Raw genomic sequence first — 7,579 nt, forward strand, 5'->3', positions numbered from 1 at the left:
CTATTTTTTAATCTTTGTATTACTATATTGTGTGTAAAAATCCAAATAGGACCCACTTTAAACAATAAAAAAAAAGTCCCAGCCAACTAAGTAACGACATTTTGTCTGTATATGTTCTTATTATTAAAGCTCCATTTCTTAGCCAAAATCATTGACATACTTGGATTTTACATGGTTTTAAAGAGTGGTTTTGTACTTCTCTATTATGTTGGTATGTTGACCATTTTGTTAAGAATGTGTAGAAAAAGGTACAAAATATGTGTATGTACAGCAGCCTTGGTTTGAGACAATATTTACTGGATATTTTGAAGTCCAATCAGCCCCTAATGCATATCAATCTCTTCTTCTTCGAAAGAGCTTCGTGTGGGTATCTCGCACGCCTCAATCGGAGTTCGGTAGAAGAAGTTTATACGAACACTGCGCTATCCAGAAAATCTCACGCGACCGAGTGAATTATTACCCCTATAATTCCACCCGGTCGGGTGGAATTCTTAAGCCTACGAGAGTCCAGAAACTTTCACCCGGCCGGGTGAATGTCTAGTGGATTAATTCTACCCGGCCGGGCCCGTCATTTTGGCATTTTTTAGAGCTGAAACGCAACGCAATTTTTTGAAGAGGAAATAAGAAGGAAGAATTAGGTCAATTCTAGGCATTCTCGACAAGCGACAAAACACACGCTCTCTCTTTGTGAAGAACTCTTGGAAGAAGATTGAAGATTGAAGATTGAAGATTGAAGATTGAAGATTCAAGCTTCAATTCCTCCGCCAATTGCGATTCGCATCATGATTTCCACTGTTTTTCCTTGATTCTATTTGTTTTCTACCATGAACATGTGTAGCTAAACATCTTTCATGTAGAATTCTTGGTGAAGATGCATTGATTCATAGTTTTAATCCAATTTACTTCGTTTTTATCTTGCTCTTGCAATTGTTTGAATTATTCTTGTGCTTTTTCCTAACAATTGCTTGATCACCAATTGGGAATGTTGGGTTTCTTAGGATAATCGGGAGATGAAATATTTAACCTTGAAAGAAGAATAATTCACACCTTAATTCAATAAAACTCGGGAGAGTTGAGGTTTTGAGTGAGATCTTTAATCTAATCAAACTATTAGGAGTTAGGTCTAAAAATTAGAAGGGAACTTCAATTATTACACCTAATCTACGGATTTCTCACCTCAGGAGGGGGTTTAATCTATATTTGTGATTGATTCAACAATTCTGGAGACTTTAAATGGTAAATCGGTTTCAATTGGGTTAGGCTATGAGTTGTGCATCGGATCCTTGAATTCTGCATATTTCTCTATCATTTTCTATAACTTGCTTAATTGTTTTCTTGTTTAAGTGCTTATTTTAATCTTTGATTTTATATGCTTTTAGTAGTTATTAGTTTAAAACCAAAATTCTCGATCGTCTGGATAGTAGTTGAAATTTGTTCGTGGTATTTAGGTTTACACTAAATTGTCTCTGTGGGATACAATATACTCTTACTTGCTGTTTGCTACGATAACCCCGTACACTTGTAGGTATTATTTGGGTAAAATAAAGTTGAGTCAATCATACAGTATAGTTATTTTTTAATGTTTAAAGTATTGATAAATTTTGATGTTGGGCTAGAAAAATTCACATTTATTTTGAAGGTAGACGACAGAGAAAAAGAGATGAAATGAAGTAAATGCAGAATAATAAAATTTCAGTATGTTTGATTACTTGTTGGTTCATCTTTCATAGATTCGAAGATCTTATGTGGTTGGATTGTGTTGACTCGGTGTAAATTATTGAGTTGATTTTTAAATTACTCTACGATATGACTTTTTTGTTTATTTAGCGAGCATTCAATTAATTAATTAAACACGATACCAACGAAATTAAAAAAGTACAAATCGAATATACTCCAATTTTAATTTAATGGAGTTAAGAAGAATCAGGTAGACAAGTACCACTTATTAATTAGTAAAAATTGATGAATGCTTTCAAACATTTTGAAGCCATTTTAAAAAATATTGAAGAATCAATGTAAACACTTTGAAGTTAGCAAGACATTTTGATTGGTACTATTAAAGAAAGAATAAAGACACAACGTATTTGTTAAATTTTTAAGTTCATGTAAAAAATCATTATAAGGTCCAATTTTGAGCTAAGGGTAACTCATTGCTAAGTTTGTCACGACCACATTTTCCCTAGTGGTAGTGACTGCATCTATACGTGACTAAATAACACTTTAGGAACAATATAATGGGATAAACATAACTGATAAGTCGAACATAGGACATTAGTCTCATAGACGAATGTGAAACAAGGCCAAAATAAAGTCAGAGTGCGGTCTAGGTTCATAAATTCCTAGTACAAAATCCTAATGCAGCGGAAAAGTCCAAGACAAAGTAGTATGTATGGAGACATACTACCTTGGGCTACCTATCTACTTATTTAAGGATCGTTCCCAACACCTTCGCCTGCTCGTCCACGTTCAACCTGCACATTTGAAAATAACATGCAGGGCTGAGTATTTGATATACTCAGTGGGCACATTGCCAAAAATAGTTCTATCTTTAATTGTCAATGCCACAGTTGAGTGATCACGGGGTTTTACTTAAAAGACCCGAGTCACTAAATACTTTTCTTTTCATTAAAAATTTGATTGCGCAATCACATAACATAGATATACCATATCTGAAACTGATGTGAACCGGGAATGTGGCCACATTCCACGACGGTCACTGGACCGGCCAACTCTTTTGTTAGCTCACGGTCCCCTCATGTGTACACTAGTCCGAGTAGGGTTTGCGGCCCTACTGGGACCCGAATTCGATTTAACTTAAATTGGCATAGCCAAGCAGATAGGTAATCATAAAACAAAACATGGCATGACAACATACTTGAGCAAAGATTCACATTTTCATACTGAAATCACGTTTTGAAAGAATGCCCACCTCAAAAGCTTAATTCCATAGTCGAAAATTCCTTGACTTGATCTTAAACGACGTGTGAGGACGTCCCTTTAGAAATAAGGTAATACTTTAAATTAGACTTTAAGAAGTCAAATAAACTTAAACATGAATGCATCCTAAGTGCGTGTCCATTTTATTCTTCTTCTTAGTCTTTCTAGGAAAGTTCTAGAAATCTTGAAACATTAATTAAATCGGGAGATTTAATTTATGTGGATGTTAAAGAAAAATATTTCCATTAACTTTAAGAGTATTATTTTTTTCCATGTATCTTGTTCGAGATTTAATTATCATCTAATGATTTAATTAGCAAACCCTCTCATGAAATAATTTACTTGGTCGTGTAACCATGACAGAGTCCAAGACTTAATTTAGTATCCAACTATAGGCCCAACCATTTTAATAGTTCCAGCCCATTCCTACTTTAATTAATTTAGGCCCACTTCTTAAATTATATCCTTAGTCCATACATTTAATTATAGAGGCCCAAAACTAATTAATAGTTGGCCCAAGACATACTCCCCAATTCCATCGGTCATCTCCTTCTTTCCCTTCAAAAATTCCCAAATTGAGGGGAAATCCCTAATTTCCTTCTCTCTCCCTTCGCCTCATTCTCACCGCCACCGTCGACGCTTCTCGCCGGATTATGAGCTCGATCTCTCGGCTACTACACAGCACCGCCGCCAGCCGCCTGACGACGAGCCGGTGTCGCTGCTGTCGCGCAGCCGACTCTACGCCCAGCCGTTGCCCGTGTTGCATCGTCGGAAGAGAGAAGAAGGCATCGCTTCCCTCCGCACAGAGCTCCGACTGCCTCCGTGACTTCCTCTGTTCTCTAGAACGGAGTCGATCAGTTCGGCTCCCTTCTTCGAGCTGCGGTTCTGCCCGTGAGCCACGCCGATTCGTCGGCCAGTAGCTAAGTCCCTACCCTCTCTCTCTTAGTTCTTTTACAGTTAGCTAAAAGTTGGATTTTTAGAAGGTTCATGGTATTAGAGTTGAATAGATTATGGTTTGAGGCTTGAAAACATGACCTTTTCGGAAATTTGCATTCCATGCTTTGAGTTTTATGCGTACCAGTTATGCTTGTGCTTTATGTTCTATACATGATAAGGTTATTTCCCATATGATCATGTTGTGATGTTCTAAGTGGGTGAAAATGAGGTATAAGGGTGAGTATGTGCTACCTGATTCCTTGTGGCTGGTGGTTGGAAAAAAAAAACTCCCACTTCTAATGGTCTTTGAGAGGCATAGCAACCTATACTCACTCTCTACTCTCGGTTGTGATTTGTGGGGGGAGAAAGAATGAAATTTTGAGGTGGTGAGTGGTGAAGGGAAACAGATATTGAAGGGGAAAAACATATATATAAGCTGTTGCTGCAATTTGTTGAGATATGGCAGAAATCAAATCTGCATTTTTTTTGGCTCTTTGTTCACATTGATTGGCTGTTTGTGGGGCAGTACATATGTTGTACTCGTGAATCAATAAATGGGCTGATCCTATTGTGCAGCGAATCCCCTCTTTGCAGCTCCTTAGTGTGCTTTGAACTTAATTTATTTTGGTGGCATTTGGAGTACGAGAACTTGGGTAAAAACTCCCTTTTGTTTTCATGTTGCAGATAGATCCTCCTTTTTAAGATCATCACTGTGCTTTTAATTAATACATTCGTCTCTTTCTTGAAGCATAAGTACTCCCTTCATAAAATCACTTGTTTGCTTATTGCAGGGGTGGTATTGTAGGGAAAAGTAGTCTGTGGGTGCTGTTTTGAGGAGTGGGTCTTGCAGGCATTGACTTGCCTTCTTGGGTAAGTCCTTGGTCCTCTATAGCTAAAGAGGGGTTGTCCCTTTTCTTCTAATAAAAGCTTCTTTAATTTCTCTTGTTTCTTTTTCATTAAAACTTGTTTTATCTTGCAGGTGAATGAAAGGCTTGGCTGCCACGTTGCTGTCCGAGACTTGGGGTTGCTGCCTTGGGCTCGATGGGCTGTTCGGAACGGGCCGTGATTTGGGCTTGGGAGAAAGAGGCCCAAAGTCCAAGCATAATAAGACTTTAGTTTCTTAAACTCTTTTGGCACATTCATGGGTATTTTGTAATAGTATAGTATCACATATTCTTTTCTTTCCATTCAAAATTCATACGTAAGATGATCATGTAAGTTAATGTATTATTCGAGATGTAAGCGAACACTTTAGTTCGGAAGGGACGTCTTCACATTCTTTTTCAAATGTTCATTTTATCTCATAACATACATTAGATTGTTTTAGTTCATTCGATTATCTCTTTAACTTTTGTTTTTGCGAACTAACAATACTGAGTGTCAACAAAGGAGTAACGAGTTCCATTTAAAACAACGAAGCAAAAGAGTGACATTTCTCTAGTTCGACATTTAAACATATAGGAAAAGGGTAATAAAAGAAGCGGGTATTACAAAGTTAATGTACAGTAAAATGTTGAGTTTGGATAAAATTTATTTTTTAAATAACCAAATCACACTTCAAATCTACAAAAAATACCACTATAGTATTTTTATTCATGGAAGCCTGGAATTAGTATCTATATTTAAATTTAAAGTTATAGAGACATTATTAAAATGTAAAATTGAGACTTCCGGAATAGTTACTCCACCACTAAGATGTGTCAGGACAACATCAAAAATATAATTATGATAAAATTGTTACCTCACACACTAATCTTCAAGTTAAGTGAAATATAGGGCCGAGGGTGCAAGTTGATGGATTCTGTATGGGCTCAACTTCAAATTATTTGGGCTTAGAAATAAAATACTTTAGTTGGGCTCAAAGCAATTGATAATTGTGCTTTTAGCTATATGGCAATTTGTATGGCTAATGATACACGTGCATGGAAACTTATTAATGAAATGTTAACTTTTTTAAAAAAAATTGTAAATTTGTTTGAAGATCATTGTATATTTACTTGTCTGAAATGCCATACATAGTGTTGAACACCTTTCACATGACCAGATAGCAGTATATTGTCTGAGAAAAATTGCTAGCCAAGATTATACTAGCTAATAATACTCTCTCCGTCACTTAAAATTTGGCACCATTTGATCCGGAACGAATTTTAAGAAATATAATATAAAGTGCGTTGAAAAAGTTAGTGGCATGTGGGTCCTATTTTTATATAGTAGTTTTAAAATAAAATATGAGTGGGAGTGGGTTAGTGGAATGTGATGTCCACTATCAAAAATGGTAAAAGTGAAAGGTGATAAATTTTTAGAGACGAACAAAAAAGAAAATAGGTGACAAATTTTCAAGAACGGAGGGAGTTCTTATTTTCCGGAGAGAGAGTAAGAGATAGATTTGGAAGGTGTAATACACCTAATTACTAGCTCGACAAATTATGTAATCGATTAAATGACATCATTTACTCAATTATTAAATTAATTGAGTAATGATTATTCCAGAAGGAGTCTTATGAAAATGGATGTGACTTATGAGATTCAGATTTTAAAACATAGTACTATTTAATCTCATAATTTTGTCGTATAATAGGTACATGTTTATCAATGAGATATCTGCCCCCACCACTATATCTAATTAGGAAACTTGGTACTCCCTTTTTTCGTTTTTGGAATGGGACACCCAAACTAAATATAGTAACGACCTTTTGTGTATATGCTAATGTTCTTCATGGATAGCTACATTATCGGCAGCCAAAATTGCATATATATAGTTGATGCTTTATTATGAAATTCATCAATTTTGATCCAATTTAAAACTAAATTATATTTTTTGTAAACCATTCCAAAAGTCAATGCATCCAAAAAAAATCCTATGACTGACAAATAATATAGCATGGTGCTATTTTTTTCTTTTTATGCACATCATGTCATCTTTCTGTTCATCAAATTAAATTTGTATTTCTTCTTGTGAAATCCCCCAACACCACACACACACACACACACACAAATATAGAGAGATAGAGATAATTGTAATAACACAGGGAATGACAATCACATGTAGTATATAATACTTACTCCTTAGGAAATAAAAGTTACATTAATTTTGAAGGTAGGAAAGATGGAGGTTGAAAAAGAGGTGAAAACAAGAAACACAAACTAATGGAAACCAAATATGCACATTATAGAAAATAGTAATAAGAAATGGGTATTACTCCTATAATTACTTCTTCTTGTTCTTGTTGGTGCTGCCTCCAAAGAGCTTTTTATCATTATCTTTGGCGTTGTTGGAGGGTGGTGGTGATGATGATGAAGCTTGACTTGTCTTACGGAGGTGCTCTACTGCACTTTTTTCATGACTATTGCTATTGCTACCATTTTGATTGGCCATCTTATGACCCATAACTGAACTGCTCTTTGGTTTCTTGTCTCCCATTGTTCCTTGTATCAAAATTCGGCTAATTTAACTGATAGTTTGTATGGTGAATATTGGATAGTTGATGGGAGATATAGGTTCAAGTGCCTGCTATTTATAGAGGATGAGTTTATGGAGTAGTACCTATTTATTTTTCAAATGTGGAACTTAAAGAGGAAGTATGTTTAGAAATTAAGGTGTAAATTAACATGGAAAGTGTGGTCTTATGTAGAGGTGTAGTATATTGATGTATTAATTATGCAAATATAAACATGGCGCTCTCTCTCTCTCTCTCTCTATCTGACA

General features: G+C 35.5%; 1 long non-coding RNA gene across 1 annotated transcript; it reads left to right on the forward strand.

Moving 5' to 3' along the window:
• Window positions 1–3,489: 3,489 nt before the first annotated feature.
• Window positions 3,490–5,161, forward strand: LOC125186977 (uncharacterized). Its single transcript, XR_007170544.2, has 2 exons — window positions 3,490–4,743; window positions 4,853–5,161. It is a non-coding gene; the product is annotated as an uncharacterized LOC125186977 (long non-coding RNA).
• The last annotated feature ends 2,418 nt before the right edge of the window (window positions 5,162–7,579 follow it).

This window comes from Salvia hispanica, chromosome 5 (assembly GCF_029641045.1).
Source record: "Salvia hispanica isolate PSC_SH4W2 chromosome 5, Shi_PSC_v1, whole genome shotgun sequence".
Classification (NCBI taxonomy): domain Eukaryota; kingdom Viridiplantae; phylum Streptophyta; class Magnoliopsida; order Lamiales; family Lamiaceae; genus Salvia; species Salvia hispanica.